Source organism: Acanthopagrus latus, chromosome 3, assembly GCF_904848185.1.
Source record: "Acanthopagrus latus isolate v.2019 chromosome 3, fAcaLat1.1, whole genome shotgun sequence".
Classification (NCBI taxonomy): domain Eukaryota; kingdom Metazoa; phylum Chordata; class Actinopteri; order Spariformes; family Sparidae; genus Acanthopagrus; species Acanthopagrus latus.
The window spans coordinates 22,099,526-22,122,241 of NC_051041.1; the positions used below are offsets into that span (position 1 = coordinate 22,099,526).

The following is a 22,716-nucleotide window of genomic DNA, read 5'->3' on the forward strand; positions in this document are numbered from 1 at the left end:
TGTGTGCTGGGTGGATGCGCGCCGCCCCCCAGCAGCGATAATCCCAATATCACATTTTCAGCGCTGGTTTGGGTGTGACCGCTGTGTGCTGACAAAGTGATATAAATGTCCACACCTAGGAGAAGGTGTTCAAGTTCACTGCACCCTGAGGGAAACTCACAGAATCATCACAACAATAATCATATACAGCCTATATATCTGAAGGTGTAAGTGAGCGCTAAACACTGATTGACAGCCATGCATGGTAAACTGGTGTCAGCAGGCTACTATAGGCAGCTCTATCTTTACTGTGATGTGTGGATTAAAGGTGCACCTTGTAGTGTGGGAGAAAAAAAATCTGACTAAGAACATATTAATGAGGTAATCAGAAACACGCACTTTTTTTCCATAACTGAGTAAACAAGCTGTTCTCAGAAGAAAATAAGATCCCCAGAAGTCTGTTTGAAGCTAGAAAGGTGGCAGGGTCCACCACATTTAAACAAAGTGAAACAGTATTAAACTATGTTGTCCTTTAAGGTCAGTTTGTTTATTCAGTTCATTCAGTCACGAAAGCAAGGACTATGTTGTGGCTTAAATGAGTCGAAGAATGAAGAGTTAGTGTAGTATCTCTATAAACGGTGCACTTTATTTCTATATTTCTATTTCTATATTTCTATATTTTCACAATTTCACGCATTTCATACTGTTTTACTTATGTTTATATTTAGCAGACAACTGTTCGGCACTAGGAAGGTGGCAGGGTCCGCCAAATATAAACAAAGTTAAACAGTATGGAACTGTGATGTCCTTTAAGGTCAGTTTGTTTATTTATTTGACTGGGAGGGACTGAAGACTGTTCATCCCTTTAATAGTATCTTTTGTCTGTGGTTTTCATGTTTGCTAATAAGATGATGTGGAATATTTGTACAGTACGTTAAAGGTGCACTATGTAGTTTTGGGGAAGACATTTTCCACATTTCTAGTCCCAGTGTTCTAAGGCCCTCTTTTCCTCTGAGAACAGCTTGTTTGTTATTGTTCAGTCATGGATAAGTTCAATATTTCTGAGTATTATTTCCTAATTAATACTGATAATGTAATAAATTCTGAGTTTGAATTTCTTTTCCAAAATCTACATTGTGCCCTTTTAAAATATATGAACGTTTAAGACAAATAGATAGATAGATAGATAGATAGATAGATAGATAGATAGATAGATAGATAGATAGATAGATAGATATATAACCTGTCTATAAAGACTAAACTACTCATTAGAACCATATTCCACATCTAATATGTATTGAATTGTTACACACTGCAGTATAATACATTATATGAAGTGTGCATTAATTGATACAAGTATGATAATGATAGATGATGACACATCTTCAGTGTTTAATTTGTTAGTGTAATTTCCGTGCAGACAGGGTGCCCAGAAGATATGGTACTTTCATTCCAGGCTCTCTACTGCCCCTTAGTGGCCGCACTGATCATAACAACGAGGAACTGGAACTGGGTCCATCAGAAGAAGCCTGTTCTCTGTCTAACCCACCACCCCCCACTTTCCTCTCCACTTGTATTGATTCCAAAACACTTATGGGCAAGTGAAAAGCGCAGCGAGGAGACTCTGTGGAGCAGCATCTCAAGGATTGATTCAGACGATTCGGATTGTGGTAATGAACCTGCCGCGCCGTTGAGTGGAGCACGAGAGGTCACAGGTGAGAGCCGGGCTAATGCATACAAAGCAAGAGCGGACCCTTCCATGCGCGTTGGGGTCTTTAAGTGTATACAGGAGCATGCATTATCTGCAGGCGGATGCTCTTTGAACAAACAGCAAAAAAACTGCAGGTCATTTGTCAGTCGGCTGCTGGAGTGAAAACTATTACGATCGACCGCAGCTGTACCCAGGAATGCATCTGCTCAAAACAAATGAAGGCAAAAATTGTCTGCAATAAACACTTATTGGAGGCCAAAGACCCACTCTAACTATCAGCGTTCAGCTTGATCTATCTCTGACCGTTACAGTGTTATTAGTGTCGGGGGTTGCAAGGTTGTCCTGACTCCTCTTGTCACTGACGAAATGGATAGCCTGTGAGCTGAATTTCAATTGGCTCATAAAAGGAAGACTTACTTCTCTTGGCAGGTGGAGGAGTTCCGATTCGATAGCTCGCGCCCCTGCCTTCTGCTTGTGTGGACTTCCCCTGTCCCCTAACATACAGAGCCACAGTCTGGGGTAAACAGGGGCAGATGGAAGGGGGTAAACACTGGGGTTAGGCTTATATAAGCTGCCGCTACTCCCGATCTTTGCACCTGACTATCTTTCATGCCCCAAAGATTCCAAAAAATGGCCAGGATTCAGCATTCCTTGGGAGTTTTATCCGAGTTTGGGCAGAGGAGCCCTTGAAACAGCTTTCAGAGCATCATGGGACTCTGAAGTGCCACTAAAAGTCAGAGTAATGAAATTCTTAGCACCTCCTTATGGCAGGTTTTCTGCACATTTTACAAACTGCAGAAAAACAAGAGTCTACAGCCAGGCTTGCAGCTCTGTGAGTTTGTATTTTGGCACAGCGGTGCTTTGAGCTAAATGCTGAAGTGCGCATGCTAACATGCTCACATTTACAATGCTAAAATGGTGATGTGTATGGTTTACCATGTTCACCATCACAATTTAGCCTGTTTGCGCATTAGCAGCAGCATTAAGCACCAGGTAGAGCTGAGGCTGACGGAAAGGTAATCAGTTTTGGTAGTAATTACCTGGGGACCATGAATGACCATACAAAATGTTGTCCCAGTCTACAGTATCTACATGTACACATTAGATTTAACTGGATTAGTCTAAATTTAGACCTGCAGGTAGGGCTTCAGGGAAGGTCAGGAAACACCAAAGTAATAAGGATTCACCCTCTGGGGGCCTTGAATATTTGTGTCAACAATCCATCCAATAGTTCCCAAGGCTTTTCACTAAAAATAGGAATGTCAACCTAATATTGGTGCTGTAGTTCAAAGTGTCATGGCAATCCATCCAATGGCTATTAAGACATTTTACTCTGGAACAATTTGGAGGACCAACCCATCAACGGACATCCCTTTCACATCATCCCTTCTTTCCTGGGGTATCAACAAACAGCCTTCCTTCAGTGCTCCCAGCCCCATATCACTCGACACCCCAGATTAATAGAACAAATATTCATACATTTATAGCTTACAGTGGAATATATGTGAAAAAAAATGAAAATTTACAATGAAAGTGATCAGAAGTTAACAGCTACAATTCAGATCACAAAAGGGGAAGGAGTGGCACCAACTGGAGGTACATTTGGAAGCCTAGTTTTTCTTCTCTCGACCGGTTTAGCGACGAGCGATGTACATCAGTCAGGATGGTTTTTGCCCTGTACCTTCTAAGAAAAAAATTCAATGATTTGTCGGTGAATGGGACTAAACGTGGGGAGAATAATGCCTCCTCATTCATGAACAGTCATGCCTGAGTCACGCCACGACAGTTTTCATTGGCAATAGACCCTGTTCACAGCCGAGATTTTGCCTTTGACTTTCTAACATGAATGGCGGCTGCATTCCATTAAGGTAGGGCAGCTCCAGAGACCTGTTATTGTGCATGCTCACTCACTGACATGGCTTACTGGGATGCTTTACAGAAGGGAGTCGGTTATCGGTCACACCTGTCTCGTTTTCCTGCTTAGACAAGTCAAAGCTTCTGCTGTGAAAAGGGTCTACGGTGGTCGTTTAGTAATGAATACAACAACTCCCATGATGCCACGCTACCTCACAGCATCGTCAAACATACTGTATGTTTAAATAAGTGGTTTTCATTTCCAAATAAGGCGCCTTCATCCCTACAGCGTACAGTATTTCTTAAGTTGACAACAGTAGCCAGAAAAAAAAGAGCAAATGAAAGCACTGGAGAGACAAATAGGAGGAGAATAGGAATTTGTAAGCTTAAACCCTCCAGTCCACACACTGTCAGCGGAGGGTTTTCCTGTTCTTGGGCAGTTTAGGCACGAAAGCGAGCGAGGGAGCGAGAGAGACGGCTGGGTTCAGTCTGAGGGTCACGCTCAGTTTAGCATCGCTACAAGGCCACAGAAGCCTTTTTTTCCCCATGAAAGCTTTCAGAACTGTCACACCTGCTTAGGTCTGTAACACCGTCCCCCCTCCACCCTCCTCTTCTTCCTCCATATCCTCCTCTTCCCACCCTCTCCACCTCTCCCTCACCGCCCACCCACCACAGAATATAAGCTCTCCCTTCATCCAATCCCCCAGAATTTGTCGGTCCCCGTCATGCCCACGAGGTGATTATTTTGTTGATGATCCGTGTCCCAACGGAGGCTTCTGCTTTTGAAGAAGTGCTTGCGAGATTAAAACATTATATTAAAGGCTGCAAATTAAAATCTTTTTTTTTTTATAGATGGCTTGAATTTTGATGAATATTTCATATATGTTAAGTTGCCTGACACTGTGTGGAGCATTATGCTATGTTTCTTGAAAGTAAAGACTTTTATTTGCATTGCAGGAGTCTCGTTCCGCCACCCTGAGACAGGAGCTTTAGGAAAATCCATTAGAGAGGGCACTTACATATTCTGCTGCTGCTGCAAATACTCCAAAATTGTGGCACGGAGCCAGCAGGAAAAAACCTTCATTTAGCCTCTTAAAAAAACCGGAGGGCAAAAAAATAAATAAATAAAAAGACATGGCAGGTGAAATCACACCGTCTTTTGCTTCAATAAATAAGTTATATGACGGCTTGGGTTATTTCTGATAGTGCTGAGAGGACTTCGGTAAATGACTCCAGTTATTCTCATTTAAAAAAAAAAAAAAGGAAAAGAAGAAGCTCATTTTGATGGGAGAAAAGGTGAGAACTCTTTTATGCCCTAATAACTCTGCTCCTGTTAAGACTCATTTCTGCTGAAATGTGGTCACTGTTATTGCAACCTTTTCTCGAATATAGAGTACAGAGATAGAGAGATATAAATGTGCACTGGAACTGATAAAAACACACTGTTGGTGAAGAGAACGTACACACCACACTCATAAATCTACACTCAGCGGCATGTGATCATTACTTTCACATACACTACATTGATTTTAACAGAACATTACAGTCTTAAAAACTTTATATAGGTAAATCAATATCGAAGGTTGTATATACAAATACATATGAAGGGTCAATAAAGAAGACAGAAATACAGCTATAATGGGATGACAGTGTTTCCTTATGCTAACAATGTCCTGAAACGCCAGTAGTTCTGTTTTTCTCTGCCCAGGTGATATCTGTGATATCTATCTCTTGGTGGAAATGAGTTCCACAGGAAATGTACTCACAGCAAGGTCTCTGAATCAGTACATCTCATTTGTTTTTTTTATAAATGTAAAGTTTCAGTGTCGTGAGGACAACAAACAAAATCCTTTGGGCTGTCGGACATATGGATCTGAAAACCTGAGCAAATTAAACCAAAACTATCTGTGTGGAAACAAAGGCAGGGGCGGGGCGGGGGGGGACAGGTTTTTCTTAAACAATGAATATAATGAGCAGTGCAATCTACTGATGTTTGCTGCATCTATTAGCAAATTGTTTTATTGTTACAGCCCGTCATTTTGACTGCATCTATCTATCTATCTATCTATCTATCTATCTATCTATCTATCTATCTATCTATCTATCTATCTATCTATCTATCTATCTATCTATCTATCTATCCTGGTTAAAGCACCACAAGTCTTTGCCTAAACCAACACATTCTCAGTGTTTGAACTTAATCAGAAAACATCTTTAGCCACATTAGCCTCTGGCAAGCTAACTTTAAAAGGTACCTTTTAGCTAATAAAGTAGGTAACCCAACATAGTGCATGCTTGCTTGGCCAAGACCCAGTTATGTGCCAGGGATACATCTTCTCTGTGCATATAGCCTGTTCCAACATAAACTGACTATCCGGTCAGCATCCCAAACACTGGTTTACACGTTTAAAGAATGAGCTGGTGTAATGACTGTATCAGTGGTATGATTTGTGCTTGGTGTAAGTAGGCCACTTGTGAGCCCAGGGGGCAGAGGAACTGCTTGATCTGTTTTCTCAACCTCAAGGATTTCATTCATTATTTTCTCTGAGTGTTGTTATAATTCTTCTGTCTTTCAGTGTGTGCACTGTGTGTGTCCCGGTGGATACGTGTGTGTGTGTGTGTGCGTGTGTGCGTGTTGTGTAGAACATGCTTTACACTCAGGGGTTTCTCTCTCCGCCTCACACTTTGGTGTAAGCATTGCACACACTGCTGCCAAAGATATACCTACAGTATTGATTTATGGTGCCCCACAGCATTCATCGGAGCCAAATGAAAAGCCAATAAGGTGTTTATAGACACATATATATCTTCGCATAATGCCCCGTGGCTCGTTAAGTTTTTATATCCAGTGTTACCTCTGGGAGACCGCTCAGGTAACAGTTTGCATTCAACCCTGGTTCAGTGTCATCAGTAAGCAAACAGTAAAGTGGCTGTGGGAGATGCTCAGGCTCTCAGGAAGGGCTGCCGGACCGAACGCAGATTAAGTGCAAATTTCATTGTGCTGTGTAAATGTTTTAACGCACAGTATGAGGGAATTTACTCGTCCCCATTTCCTTGTATGAACGTAGCTTTTTCCTATTAATAATGAAGTGGTCCACTGAAGGACTTAAAGCCCCTGTGTGCACATTTCAAGTTATCATGAATAAACATTTCAAGGTTGGTGGGAGCGAGGCAATTTTATTCTGGGTGGAAATCAGCGCAGCTTAAACAGACTTTAACAGAATTGAATTGGTTAATTTTCAACGGGCTTAAACACAAGAACTGTTAACAGATAGATGCCATAGATATGTGAATTTTGTGACTATGTAGTGATTAAAATATCAATGAGGAAATAATACAAACTCCGAAATGTCATCTTTTCTATAACCAAATAAACAAGTTGCCCTTGGAGGAAAAGAGGGTCCACAGAACTTTATTTAAACCAAACAAGCTGGCAGGGTCCGCCACATATAAACAGTATGAAAACTGTGTTGTCCTTTAAGGCCAGTTTGTTTATTCAGTCATTAAAACAGGACGTTTTTTTTGTTTGTTTTTTTTTTTTTGTTCCTTTAGGCATAAAGGAAAGGCCGTCTGTGAGGTCAAGCGTGCGTTCCAACATTTGTAACCGTGTCATAAACTTTCTCTTCTGATTAAGATGTCTTTCCTAATGCTACATCTTCCACCTTTAACATGTAAAGATTTTTGTAACAGCCAGTTGTCGTGTAGAAACACAGAGATACACATAATTACATGACAGAATAGATTGCTCATGTGCCTCTGCACGTATCACTGCACTGGTTGATTGCGTTTATGTAATTACTGCTTATGACATATTGTGTGCTTATCGTCAGAAGAGAGGCAACAGAGGAGGGAGAGAGAGAGCTGCATCAAATGTCTCCGGCCTCATAATATATTCATCGTCCGCGTCTTAACCCCTAAGCCACAAGAAAGCCACAAAGGCATTCTTCTTAAATAGGTTTTGTGTGACTTATTTATTGCTGTTGTGCCACAAGCCTTCCACACAAACAACAAAATATTCTGTCTCACCACGCAGTCTCGAAGAACATGTCTATATCAGCAGGACGACACACACAGATGCAAAGCACTGTGGAGTGAGACGTCTGCACAGAAGCCCGAAGGATACAAAAGACAGCACACACCCCGGCCACAGTCTGTCCCTGCTGCCATCCGGCAAAAGATACAGAAGTGTCTTGCTTCACATGACAGAGCTTTGGTTCAGGTTTAAACAGGTTTTGACACAAAGGCGACTTGATTAGGTTTATTAAAAGATTATAGTTTGGGTTAAAAGTGACTACTTTGTTCAGGTTAGGGGACCCGCGCCATCATGGTTATAATAATGAACACATGGTTTATGCTGGACTGTGGTCATGCTTTAAAAACATCGGTAACACAATGGTGTGTGTGGATCATATCGTGTCACATCAAGTTTATATTATATGTTTTTGACCAGACTTCATATCGGGAGCTGGAGGGGATGGATATGGGGTTATAGGCAAGACACCTGCCAAGCCAGTGACCACAGTTCAAGACTGTGCTTCAACATTTGTACACTTGGCATCGCTGGAAATTCTCACTGTCTCGGGACATCTTTTGGGACATTTGTGGAGACCAAAGCAAAGCAAACCCTATCCATATTTCATTGGGTAATTGAAATACAAAAATCTATGTTTTATTTAAAACATGGCTTTATTTGCTTAACACTGTGTGCAGTTAATTGTTGTTTTCGAAGAGTAAACATCATAGGCAACTTTCAGCTGAGCCTCTCCATACCCACAACAGGTGGACTGTCAAGGCCAAAACTGTGATCCTGCGCTCCAGAGTCTGCTGGCTCAGGGACACAGCAACATCAAACAGGGCTGTATCTTTTCCACAGCCCATTTGATATGTCAAACCGTGGTCTCTCCTGCCGCTCTCTGCTGAATGATGTCTAAAAAGCGCAAATACTATCGATAATCTCTGAAACCAACGGAGGATTTAGGACTTGGGGTTTTTTTTTCGCCTCTGGTAATTAGAAATGTGTTTAGGCCTTCAAAGGCCTGCTGCGGGTGGAGATCAGAGGCCTCTCTTAGCCGCTAAAGCTCTGTAAAGAAATGTCAGGAGCGCTGAGATATTTTCCCTCTCCTCACCTGCGTTCTACCTTCAGGGCATTTATAAAAAATACAGCCGTAACTCATCCCACATTCAGTTTTTAATGATCGTAAATGATATACCTCGCTTCACAGTGCTTCTTCAAAGCCACTGTTCTTTTTAAGGTAAAATGGAGGGGTAAAGGAGAGGAGAGAAATCCTGCCTTTGAGCTTCTTTTCAGGGTTTCCTTTGATCGGCGGCCGTGCCAATGTGTGTGTGCGCGCGTGAGGCTGTGTGCGAGCACATGTGTACTGTACACGTGTGTGTGTGTGTGTGTGTGTGTGTATATGTGCATGTGTTCATGTAAACAGTAAACAAAAACTGCGTGTTCCCATGAGTCAAGTGTGTGTGATCAGCCATCCGAGGCGCGGGTGCTGAAATTAGGGGTTCTGGCTCTTCCCGGCTAATGACAGACGCCCCGCACTCAACTCTGGGCGCGCGACGAGGAAAGAGAAAAGTGCCGCCGCAGTCACCTAACTTTCCCTGCATCATTACCCCTTGCTCTGAATGTTTCATGCACGCAACGAATGCAGAGAAATGCAATTTATCACCTCTTCGCTCCACATAACGCTCAACAATTATTCATGGGAATTCGCAATTATGCCAGGGAGACATTTTCCTGTTCACTCCCCAAGAACAATATTCATGTTCTGACTCGGCTTTCTAAAGGAGCACATCCGACATCTGGCTGGCTCTCTACACGTTTTTTCCCTTTGTACTCGCTCCACGGCTATAATGCTCTGTTTATCCCAGCACAGCGCGGTGCAGGGCTAAAGCTGTGTATGTTACCTGTAAGCCTAACCTATACATGCTGTTTGTGCATGCGGCGCAAAGAGCGACCGACCCCACGGCACAAAATCATGTCACACCTGTTAATTTAAAACGCAATGTTTTTTTTTTTTTTCTCACCTCGCCACTCTGCTCCCGAGGCATGCATAAACAAAAAATCGTGCACCCTCTGAATTTTTTTTTTTCTGGTGAGGCTAGCTCTCACGGACAACAAAGAGGCCATCAATCAAAACCCTGAGGGGAGTTCTACTTTTCTTTTTCTTTTTAATCTTCCCACATATCGGGATACCCACCCCTTCCCCGTTGTTTTCGGTGATCCGCTTGTTTGGCAGGCGCGACCCCCTCCTCACGTCGAGGTCACGAGGTCCCTCCTTGAGTGTCGAGTCAGATTTGTCTGCTTTGGCCTTTAGTAAAAGCACACGCGTGCGCAAGCAATGCGCCGCACGCCCGAATACAAATACACTCTCACACGCAAGCCGCGGGTGAAGCGGAGGGTGAGGCCTCTCGACTCAGACAGCACCCAGATCCAGACAGCCGGCCTGATCAGGTCTGATGTGGCCTCGGGCATCTGAAACGCTGCATCCTCAATGGGCTCGCTCAGCTACCTGCAGTGTATCCTACAGTACTGAGGTCAGCCAGACCATCCAACCGCAGCAGCCAACACCAAACATTAGATACATTTTAATGGAAGATTTTTTTTTTTGCTGTTGCTTGGGTTGCTTTGCTCTTGCAGAGTTCTGTCCAGCTGTGCATTAAAACCCCTCGCCTTCATCGTTCATCCAGGGATGGCAGCTCAGTAAAGCCTGCAGTTCTGGAAAAGTCTTTTACTCTCAAACCAGAGCTGTACCTCAGTTCTGGTGGCATGTCGGAGCAATAACAGATGACTGACACAACGTGATGAATGATTCCACATATGGTACATCGCCAAACAAATGATCGTTTTTTAGGGAACATTAGTCCCATAATGCTCTGCTCAATTACATCTGTATGTCAAATGGCATTTTAAACGGTTTCATCTTTTAAACGGATGCTTGAATGGTTTCGACATTTCGACTTAAATCTAAACTTTCTTTCAGGGCTTGTATACCGCATGACACTTGGACTTCTATCAGTGCACACGATACAGTGCCCGTGCTTCCCCCTTTTCAAGTGACATTTAAAATCTTTCCAGCATTATCAGCTATTATTCAACGATGCCTTTAATTGCTTTAACGTCATTATCTGCGTCTAATGCCCTAGCCCAGATCACATTTTCAAAATGTACAACCACATGGTTTGTATACACCTGCCTTACGTGCCATCAAACATGTTAGATGTCGGGAAGCTGATTCTGGACTTAACAATCAATTAACAATCCCTTTGGATTTCTGCTGTGGTCCAGAACTGTTTACAGACAGGAGAACTCAGAGATTGCTTTAAAACTTTCGGGATTCACCTTCAGTATTTCACCTGGGTTGTTGGTTGCTGGTGCTTCAGCTCATGCAAATGCATCAACTGTATCTCACACGCAACATTTCATATGCAAATAATTACTATGACACTTAAAATTCAGTAGCCTGCTTCCCAAAAGACGAGCGTGAGATACAACAACCACAAGCAGTTACATTTTCTCTTTGTTTTCATGACGTCCAAACATGTGTTGGGACCATTCTCCGCTCCACCTTCACTTATTTAATCTGCATGATGTAGTTTGTCCTCACTTACAGGCTAAGATACAGCATCTGCCCACAGTTCACCGTGCCCAACTGACCCTCATGCACAGACCTGCCAAAAACACAGTCCACTCAATCAAACGATTCAGTGATTCATTCACCTCTAACACTCACTCCCTCCGCCGCCAGGCTCAACGCCGCAAGTTAAAGCCGTGTGGATTCCATTAAGATATTCCACCCCCACCACTTTCTCCTCGAGGTTTTGATTATGATATGAGCTGAGGAGTTAATAAGCGTATTAATTACCTGTGTAGGAGACAAACCAGCTCCCAGAGCGAGCCCACAAGCCCCCTCCTCCCTCCCCCCGTCCTCCCACACAGCAACCAAGGAGCATCGCCGTTGTGTTTAAATGAGCCATCATCATCTGATTGTTTCCAAGGTCAGCAGGGCCTCTGCTGTTAGCGCTGTACCTGCTAGGGGAAGTCTCTAAAGCCACTCAGTAATTAGAATAATACAGGGTCAAGCAGGACGACGGAGCGATTGAGAGAGGGAATGAGGAAAATGGTCGTAATCCTCCCGGAGACTGGATGTGATCACGACTCAATACTTAAGTTTCTAATTATCTCTCTGTCAGAGAGCGAGGTTTCTGTTCGACACACGAGCCGACGGCACACCCCGCATCAGTCTTCAGCCTGTCTCTGGATAAATTGTCAAACCTCACAGGATCACCTGACGAGGCCGCACGTCCGTCATTCTCACATGCGCGCACACGCACACACACACACACTGAGAAGCAATGTGACAACTTTCCCACATTTCAGCGCGGATCGATCTGGCGCTTTGAGCATGCCGGGGCATAGGTGCCCCCTCACAGCAAGCCCCGACAGAAGAAGCCAAAAGCACAGTCAGAGAAGAAGAACGTCTGCTCAGTGTGTACAGCGCATACGGACAGAGGTCAGTACAGGCCAGTACACAGGGGTAACCCACAGCCCGAGCAACAAGCAGAACAAACAGCAGGATTCCATTCCTCTTCTGCAGACGTCCTCCTCTGAATGTGTGCAGGAGCTGGTATACAGCAGTGCTGTCATGATAGCAGAATTTTAACATTCATTGGCTGCAACAGTGGAGTTTTTTAAAGAAAGGAAACGGACAGCCTCCACCGTTTCCAAGTGGTGTTATTGTTGGCACTCCTCTCGCAAAGACAATAGGATTGTTTTCTGTTTCCTTCACAGCGGCTTCTAATGGAGACGTGAAAGCAGATAAAAATGGTGCCAGGCTGGCAGCCTGACGGCATCGCCAGTCAGGCCTCATCTTCCCGGGAGACTTCATCCCCGTTGGCAGACAAAACAGCAGAGAGAAAAAGCCATGTTTACAGGGAACAACTCTGAATGCCGATGGTGACATCATTCCGTTCCCATTAACTCGTGCAATCAACATTTAGATCATCATGACACACCGAAGGAAAAAACTGTCTGTTGACAGTTTAAATTAGCAAAGCTTTTTCAAAGCTGTAGTGTGGTTTGAATCAACCCACGACACGACGGAGATACACTGAAAAGATTTTAGGTAGTGCTTTCTTTAAGTCCTATTCCAGCTCATGGGGATTATTACATCACAGGTGGGTGTGAAGACTGTACAAGACTGGAAATGAAAGAAGTCTGGAGGTGTCGGCTGAGGAAGAAGTGAGCTTACCAGACCTCCGTAGCCTGCTGCTCATCTCCACCTGGCGGTATGGGCTGCGAAGCTACGTCCGCTACTCACATAACTCTCCAAAATCTCAAACTTAATTGTGCCGGATTGCGCCACATTTTAGATGAGGACGAAGAGCATGTTTTATTAAAAAAAAGGACTACATCTGAAGTTCTACTGTGATTTTGTTACCTTCCGAGGCAGCTGGATTTGCAAGACCGTGCGATCTTGAGAATCCATCTTGCCAAGCTTCGAGCCATGGTACTGTGGTTGAACTGATGAGCATCCAGGACCTGGATACAGCTTTGGAGACATGAGGACATGAAGCCAAAAAAGCTTGATTTTCTCGGTATGAAAAAAACCCACGTCCTCCGTGTAGTTTGGTCCAAGCGCCATGTCTTCTATCACAATTTAAGAAAATGTTTTGGGCTGCAGTGCAATGTGCAGAGCCAGGCAGTTCTCCTGTGCTTTGCTGCGCTCCTCTACCTCTCACTGTATACGTCAAACCCTCCATTAACGTTGGTTATTTACACTATATTTTTTTCTCTGACGGTAATGTCGTGAAGTGCTCAAATGCTGATTTTATAAACCTTGTATAAACCTTACAGCGGTTGCTGGCAGTGTGCCCTGCCCTTACTATGGTAATGGTGATCATCAGTATAGATTTCCATCACCCTCATCGTCTTTTATAGTGGCTGCGCTCACTTCGAGATGAGATGGGAATGAAAAAGCTGTTGAATAATCTTCATCACGATCTGTGAGAAGACATTCTGGTCACATTACTGTTACGCTATGCAACTTGTAGACACATGGAAGCACAACGGATTAAACATGTTGATGAAGGTTCTCAGTCATCTCAGTACAGCATTGTAGGTGGGTGATAAGTAATGTCTTGGGCCACCTCCTCTGTTAGAAGACGGTCGTTCCAGTTTGACATAGATGGAGTCTTTTACTCCTCTTTCAAACCATCTGTCTTCTCAAGGTGTCACGATGTTTCCATTGTTGTCCTCAAAGGAATGATTTGTCTCCTTCAGGTGTAAGTGGACAGCAGAGTCTTGACCTGAGGGGCTGGACCCCCTGTGTTGTTCCATTCGTTTATGGTTATTTTTGCTTACAAATCTGTGCATTCCTGCCTGCATTGAACAGTGTAAACTACATTACTCTGTTTATGCCTGCGTGTTTTGTCTTTAGGATGGACAAGTCTCTTGGATGTGAAGTAAAACAAGTCCAGGTGCCTACGATACAGCACCTAAACAACACATTCAAGTTGAATTATTCTTTTCAAGTACAGAGTAACAAAAAATGTAAGTATGTTCCTCCAAAATAAAGTGGGTTGGAATTAAAAAGGAGATGGAAATATATATACTCAACTTAGTTAGTAATCCACAACTTAACAAGGAGTAAAAATACTGTGCATAAATACCTGCACACCAGACTCAACCTGTGCTTTAAGAATAAGAAAAAAAAAGAAAAAAAACACTTCAAAGACAACATTTTGTGGTTCAAAGATCCTTTATTGATTTGTTTTGGAAGAGGGTTTACTCAGGACAGATTTGAGAAACTGAACTTTTTTTTATCTGTTGTTGTTTATCGTTGAATCCCCGATAGGTGGAAGGTTATTTTTTTTGTTGTTGAATGACTTTGTTTGTGGTGAATATTATTTGACCGTACCTCACCTTAACCTGCAAAGAGCCACCAGGATAAAGACCGCCAGTTGTCGTAGAATACACCATCTTAATATATTTGAAATAGTAAATGACAGTTGTCAGGGCACAAGAACAAAATATTTGGATCTTTACAATTCCAGATAGTCGAAAATTGTCAGAGTCAGAAATCAAATCGAATCAGGGATTGTGAAAATCTTTAAAACCCTACTTATTCTTGGCAAAGAATGAAGAAAATGTTATTGCTATTCCTTTATTCTATTAATCTAAATCACACAATGGAGGTTCAACAGAGTCTTGTTGAGTCAATATTTGTCTGAGTGAATTTCTACAGGGCACGGTGAGGAATGCAAAGCTGGATTTCAGCCCCGCGGGCTGAACAATGTGCTGCTTTGCTTACTTTAAAATAACTGCTGGACACCGAAGGTCCTTCCTGTCCTGCTGAAAATACTGACACCAACCAAAACACTTGGTGCAAAGACAGAACATCTAGGAAGCCAGTGCAGCTCTTTACTGCGGCCGCGGGACTGCTGAAGTGTTGTTTCATTTCAACTCCAACGAGCAAACAATGATGTGACTGAGGGAATGACAGGCAGAATGAGGAGTCGGCTCATGCACGCCGGCTCTGGCAGTGACGGCTACAAGCCCTTTTTGTCTCCAGGTTGATGGTTTTTGTGCATCTGCTCCGTCCCTGCTTATCCTCTGTCTCATCTGCATTCATGCGACTGTGCAGCGACCATAAAAAGTGACACAGGCGGGAGCGTAACATTATGGCCTTTTTTAAAGTAATAATGCACTGAGTGGGTATATTTATATGCGATGGTAAAAAGGGCAAGAGTTACAGTGTGAGCGTGTGTGTGTGTGTGTGTGTGTGTGTGTGTGTGTGTGTGTGTGTGTGTGTGACGGGAGGTTTACTTTCCTGCTCCATGTGGCTGCTGTGCATCATCAGTGAAGTGAAAGACAGCATTCTGGCATCTTTTACACTCCGATACACAGGAGAATAAATTCCCTCATAAGACCACCCTTTTCCCCCACACATGCACGTCCACACACACACGCAGCAGCAGCAGCAGCAGCAGCAGCAGCAGCAGCAGCATCCTCCTAAAAAGCATAAACATTAGGCACGAGGAAGTTGCTGAGAAGTGAAAAAGCCGTCTAAGCTGTTGATCCTGTTTGCTGCTTTGAAATTTCCCAGGAAATCTTCCTTTTCAATCTTTTTTCACCGAGGGATGAGCGTGTGGTGGAGGAGGCTGGCGGAGTCGGGGTCTTATCTATCGCGGGGCAGAGTAGCACTCTGAAGCTCAGCACACTCAGGTGCTTCTTCTCAGGTGTCCTCTCGCCAGTAAGCCTAAACCCTTATGCAACAGCGGGGCGGCTGGAACATGAAATCATATGAGGAATGCCGTCTGGTAAGCCAGTATCTGTGGCTGCTAATAATAAAAGTGTCTAAAAGTTGAGATGTCTACAGATGAGGCAGATTGCCTTTCTTGGCAACAAGTCGTTCAACAGTGAATGGTACAACCGTTTGTTTGTCCTGGCCTTTTAAAATTACCTATATCAATGCAGTGTAGTATAATATTACATACATCTTATATATTATATATTACCATGCTTAATTAAACAAAGTAAGTTGATTTTTGAGTCTCAATCCCAACTGGTCAAACACAGATGCTTTGGAATTGTAGGTCAGGTTGGCTGCCAGCCCAAAGTCTCGATGAGTGAGCGTCGGTCTTCATGCAAATTGGACCTTTAATGCGTGCTCAAGTTCAAAGGTCTCATTATTGTAGAAAGTGAGGTGTCTTTTCTGACTATGAAGCAGGTCTAGTTGTTATGTACACCTTAACAGCATCAAAACACTCAATACACAAAGAACTGACCAGTAGATGGGCTTTTTGGGCAGGGACAGAGGGTGAATAGAGGTGCTGCAGTATTGGACCACATGAGGGAAATAATGTGTTTTGGTGAAAATTAGATTATGTAAACATAAAGACACCCAACATCACAGTAAAGAACTGAAAATGGGCATAATGTGGCGACTAAATGTACTCGGTCAGAGTAAGGAAAACACGTGTTGATTGTTGGGAGGAGATGAGATGTGAACTGCTGTCTGTGGTGTCACTTTCGTCCATCCATCCATCCATCCATCCATCCATCCATCCATCCATCCATCCATCCATCCATCCATCAGGCGTGTTCAGATTTTTTTTTCTGCTTGTATTTGACAGCATGCCGTTGCTGTCTGTTTCTGCTCGCCCCAAAACGGTTTCATTATTTTTGCTCCTTTTTGTGTCTGTGTGTTTATAGATGTACAGCCTAAAGGTAAGTACAATTTTCACTTAAGATGAAACAATTTCAACTCCCGCAAAGGCGTCTTGAGCTCAATTCATGCCACCAGCGAATCTGTGTCTGTTTGCAGAGAAGTGTGTCTATGCACTGTGAGTGCAGCTGTACTGCCTCTAAACTTCTCTAAGTGTTCAGCCTGAAGATATCTTAAATCTGCACTCATCAATACTTTCATATTAATAATGCATAAAATGACCACTTGTGATGCAAAAGAACTTGCTTGAAGAAGAAAACTCACAGGAAAATAACCACCCAGTTTTGCAAGTTCCCTTCAGCTTAATCAAGCATTTTAGCGTCTTTCAGCTCATCGTTTTGATTTTTCAGCCCACATTTTTTTGTTTCAAGTCATCTCATCTGCATGGTTTCCAGTTGCAGCTAGCAAGTAGGTGGGGATGAAACCAGATCTGTATCTTCTTGATGTATTAACAAACGTATGTTCAAAAACAAGATTGCTACATCAGCTGTGTATGGTGATAATATGTCAGTGTTTGGTGTCCCCGCTTGTTTATGCTGCCACCTGGTGGCCAAAAAATGTGTTCGTGCAGGTTTAAATAAATCTGAATTCAACTTATTTGTAAACGAAAACCAATTAAAATGTTATGTCACCCAAACTCCAACATCCAACAACTATGATCTTACAACACACCAACACTATGGCAGTGATACTTCCTGGTCTACAGCGTTAGCTAATCTTGATAAACTGTCAGCAACCACCTGTCCTGTTTCAGCTAGCATTTTAGCCATTGGAAAGTAAAACCCATGTCATAATAAACTAGAGCTTCCGTTAAAGGACAAGTTCACCTAAATGTGAAAAGTCCGCCATTATCTACTCACCCTCGCACTGATTCAAAAGTCAGGAAAAGTTCTGACACATTTCTGGAACTTCACAACCCAGTAGCGTTGCAGCATTCTCCTAAAGAACAGAAAAATAATAACATAAAACGGCTCCACGCGGCTCGGCTGCTGTAATCTGTGTCTCCAAAAGCCCAGAGATCCCAAACTGATGTCTAAGATTTGAATACAAGTTATTTACACCCCAAATCTTCTTTGTGGCTGCTAATAGCATGAGAGCGCAGCCCATCTGAAGCGGGCGCACCAGCTCGACCTGCGCGTCGAGTCTCAGAATATCGTCTTAATTTCTTGCTTCGGTAGATAATTACTACATCTGCAATCTGATGTAAATTTATCCACCAATAAACATTGTGATATTTCTGCCCTCAATCCTGGAGTAAGTGCCCTTGAAAGTCACACCATGTAGTGGCTTTGCTCGGCGTACCGACGGCAGAAAATTGAGGTTGCGCCGGGATGATCCCTCTGTGAATGTGTGCTACAGTGTGAGAACGAAGCAGGGGATTGTTTGCGCTGAGCACACACGCTCCGCCAAGAGCCTTCTCCTGGATGAAATGAGGAAGGTTAAAAATATATGTGTAGCTGTCATTTTTGTCTTATTTGAACATTTGACGGCTGATGGTTTGGTGCTTCAGTAACCAGAAGTCGGATTTCTTTCAACATGAAAGGCTCTCTCTTTCCTTTTTTTTTGAAGTCTGCGGCCCTACTGAGGAGGGAATGATGCTGGGAAAGAGCAGAGCAAAGAGAGAAAGTTACAGAGGCTGGAGAGAAAGAGGGAGAGAAAACACGTGTGGCTCAAAAGGAGAAGCCTCTGAAGAGCTTCGCTCATTTTATTTGAACCTGCTCAGGTTCGTACAAGGATGAGGGAGTTGTTAGGCGCTGCTGAGAGATGCTCTAAATTATGTGGAGAATGAGACGGGGAGGGGGTGGGAGCACGGTGAGATTGCGACGAGTCCTTTGTGGAAATTCTTATCTGACTGTAAGAAATGGGGGACCGAGGCCGTGACAGATTCAGGGCACCACTTGTCATTGTGTGTGTGTGTGTGTGTGTGTGTGCATTATTTCTTTTTATTTGTCCTGAGCAATGGGACATGGTAAAAAGGTCCCTCCTCATCCACACTCGCGTCATTCCTTCAAGGGCGAACAACCTCTCGGCCCGGTGCCGGGGCCTTATTTAAAACACACAGTTACACACTAGCGGCGTGCTCGCTCACACACACGCTGGGAAACCATCGATGGAGTCTTCTCTCTCACATTCACCACAAATCCTCCGATCTGCTGTCATTCTGAAGGTAACCTCTCCCTTCCTCGCTTCATCTTCGCCTGTGAACACCTTCGCCGCACTTCGTCTCTCACTCCCTTTCTCTCGTCGCACAAAGGGACACCTCGCTAAAATGTGAGCCTGCAATGAGACGAAATTTAAACAGACAAGAGGGGCCATTTAATAGATCTCCACAGAGGCGATAGAAACGCTTTTCCTCTGCTTTTAAAAACTGTTTAGCTTGACAGCCGAGTCGACAGAAAATGCCCATAATCAAAACATAACTGTGACTGTCCGCGCCACAAAGTAATAACCACTGACAAATTGAATTGCATACTTTTCATGCCACTTGTGTCATCAAGTGTTTTGTGAGGCAACTAAAATAGCCGGGAAATCGTTTACCAAGGCAGCGGATGGCCTGTGCAGTCAGCAAAAAAGGTGACGGGTCATGAATTCTGTTTTCCACAGGGAAAAAGAGGATGAAAAACACTTCTGAGGGAATGAATGATAGAAGAGCCACGTCGGTCTCAAAGCCTGACGCGGCCAAAACACACCGCTGTGTGCTTCAGTGTGTGTGTGTGTGTATGTGTTTGCGTATGTGTACAAGGCCCTTGTGCACGGTGCTTTTTCTCAATATGTGTGAGTGTGTAGTAGTGTTTGACTTTGCATGTTTGTGTGCATGAAAGCGTCTGATTTCCAGGTTTGTGTATAAGAGCATGTACAGATTCAAATGCCAGTTTGTTGCATTGTGTGTGTGTGTGTGTGTGTGTGTGTGTGTGTGTGTGTGTGTGTGTGAGAGAGAGAGAGAGAGAGAGAGCATGCAAGTGACGAAAAACAGCAATTAAAGGCCAAAAATAAGCCGCTGAGCTTGTTGACATGCTGCCCACGACCTTTCCCACCATCGTCTCTCCTGGAAAATAACACTCTTTGGCAACACAATTTTATTGCGGGTCTTCCAGTTTCTTGCTTGCTTTTCACTATTTGACTTCTGCCTGTACCTACAGAGCAAAATTATTTTAAAAAAACAAAATAAATAAACACATAAATTCAACTCGTTCCTCGCCTGTAACTCTCGGTTAGCGTAACTGCTCCTTCAATTCATGACATTTTGTTGGCTAGCATTAGCAACTTTATTAGCATTAGCGACCCCCCAAAGCGAAAACAGAGAATAAACAACTATAAAACTGTATGTAACATAATACAAAGTGTCAAATATCAACACAGAAAGACAATGAGCAAATAAAACTAAATCAATAGACAATGATTCAGAAATGTATAGACATACATACAAAATCCATCCATTATCTGTACATTATACATACAAAATGATATATAAATATACATACACACATAGAAGAAAACATAGCCTTAATAAATTAAATGCGACGACTGTCTCTTAACAACAGATGGATGGAATGCTACATTCAGTGGCTGTATGTCATTAATAACACCATTAAGCCCTCTCTGCTAGTCTGCAAAGAGTAAAGCCGGTAAGTCATCGAATGTGTACAAAATATATTAAAAAGTTCAATCTTACAGGAACAGTAAAGCCTTCTGTAAACGAGATAATGGGATTGTGGACACCCATCATCTCACACACGTCTGTGTGAGGCTGGAATCAGGAAGTGGTTAGCCTAGCGTAGCTAACTAGCTCAAGACTGAGCTGTTTAACACACTGTATCTCATTTGTTTGATATATACACAAACAGGAATGTAAAGTAAATGATTTGGGGAGTTGTGTGCTGTGGACTGAATGACACCGGCGTCACAATCCATCCTACAGCGGCGTCAATATGTGTCAAATCATGGCGAGACCAAAAGCTACTGAGCGGGCAATGAGTGCATGGAACTTTTCAGACAGTGGATCAGAAGATGAAAACATCAAGCTCAGTTTGCTGTAAGATAGAAAAGCAGCTTCATCACAGACACAGAATTTGCAAAAAAACAAAACAAAACAAAACAAAACAAAACAATAAAGCATGCTCGAAGACGTCCTGTGGAGAGAAAGCTGTCATGTAGCGGTCTCAGAGGACGAGGAGCCGTTTCTAAACGGCTCCTCAGGATGGGAACCAGGCCAAACGCTTGAGGTGGGCTGAGAAATACAAGAATTCCACAGTGGATGATGAAAGAAGTCAGTCATGATTCCAAGTAAGACATTCACAGCGAGGAGACGTTTCACTCATATTGTTAGGCACATACAATCAATTCAATATAAATGCAAATTACAAGTATTTTAACTCGTGGTCTCTGACCCCCCCCCATATATATATACATATATATATATATATATATATATATATATATATATATATATATATATATATATATATATATATATATATATATATATACTGTATATACTGTATATACTGTATATATATATATATTTGGCTGTCATGCTGCACTTCAAACTCTGTTTGACACTAAGAAGAAGCATTTCTGACCTTGTGATGATCCAGGATTGTAATAAAAGCAGTTACAGCTACAGCGCGGAGCCTCTGCTCCTTTCCAACATGCGGACCAATCTGTTCGCAGACCAGCCATTTCATTTAATGTCAGTCATAACTTAACACATACATAATTAGACGAAAATAAAATAATAATAAAAAAAAAACACTTTGCATTCAACAAACACACGCAGCTCCTAATGCAGTTTGTTTGTGTAGGACACCAGAGTTTGCTTCAGGCTGCTCGTCGGACCAGATGGTCGAGGTTTGTACTGCAGCACGACTCTTCGCACGGCGCCAGACAGCGAGCCCAACACGCGCAGAGCTGTGCTGATCTGACTTGCAAAGTACGCCAGTGTGATCGCTGACACTCATCATATTGTCTCATCCTGGAAACCAGTGTGAGGAGGCGAGAAAGAGTCGTCTGTGTTAAAAAAAAAAAAAAAAGTCCTCTCACTCGAGTTTACACTTTTAAACACACCACGAGGAGAGAAGAAAAAAAATCTTGAGTTTAGTGTAAAATTAGGCGGGACAGTAAGAGTTGAGCTTGTTTTTTTGGCAGCTGGTTGCAGCAGCAGCACCATCTGATTCAACTTCATGGAAATCAGCAGTGGACGGTGTTTCCCTCCTGTGGATTTGAGAGGGACTAACAGGTTAAAAAAAAAATAAGTTCACTCCCCAAATTTTGTATTCCACGGCGATACAACATGTAAAAGGGTGTGACTAATCCCTGAAGCATTCATACAAGCACACACCCAGCTCACACGCTGATAGGCTCATTTAATGACTGGATTAAGAACGTTTGGAGGATCTCCAGATTTCAGCCTTGAGGCCAAAGTTTCAGCACGCGGCGGCGTTTCCAAGGGATTTGGGGGCGATTCCGATCGCGTTGCCACCGCGTTGCGTCAGTCGACGTGTCCGCGGGCGCCAAAGCACTAATTATGTTGTTTGTAAATGCCAAATTTCCTGAGACGGGTTCACTTCACTTCACCGCATCCGTGCAGAATCAATTATCAACCTAGCCGACATAAATATGAGAGTATGAAGTGATTTCTGTGCACATTTAAGGGAAATCTCCACTCTGAGAACACTTTGCTACATACAGTATGTACAGTCCATTACTTAGAGTTAGCATGGTGTCCAAACAGAGGCTGTGGCTCAGGTTCCATTTTAAGCGTATGTGTCGTTACCCAGATCAGCTACTCGGCTCTCAACACTCACACTCCAATGACTCCTATTAAAGGAACAGTTCACCCAAAAATGAAAATTCAGTCATTATCTGCTCACCGACATGCCGATGGAAGAATCTCCTCAGATAGAAGCATGTCTCACATGTTGTCACCCAGAGACT

General features: G+C 43.1%; 2 long non-coding RNA genes across 2 annotated transcripts; one reads left to right on the top strand and one right to left on the bottom strand.

Annotated features, from left to right (window-relative positions):
• Nucleotides 1-18,487: 18,487 nt before the first annotated feature.
• Nucleotides 18,488-20,591, bottom strand: LOC119016854. The gene is made up of 3 exons (XR_005074276.1): nt 20,456-20,591; nt 19,256-19,916; nt 18,488-19,059 (listed from the first exon to the last, which is right to left on the bottom strand). It is a non-coding gene; the product is annotated as an uncharacterized LOC119016854 (long non-coding RNA).
• A 342-nt stretch (nt 20,592-20,933) lies between these two features.
• On the top strand, nt 20,934-22,005 carry LOC119016855. Its single transcript, XR_005074277.1, has 3 exons — nt 20,934-21,066; nt 21,585-21,712; nt 21,928-22,005. It is a non-coding gene; the product is annotated as an uncharacterized LOC119016855 (long non-coding RNA).
• The last annotated feature ends 711 nt before the right edge of the window (nt 22,006-22,716 follow it).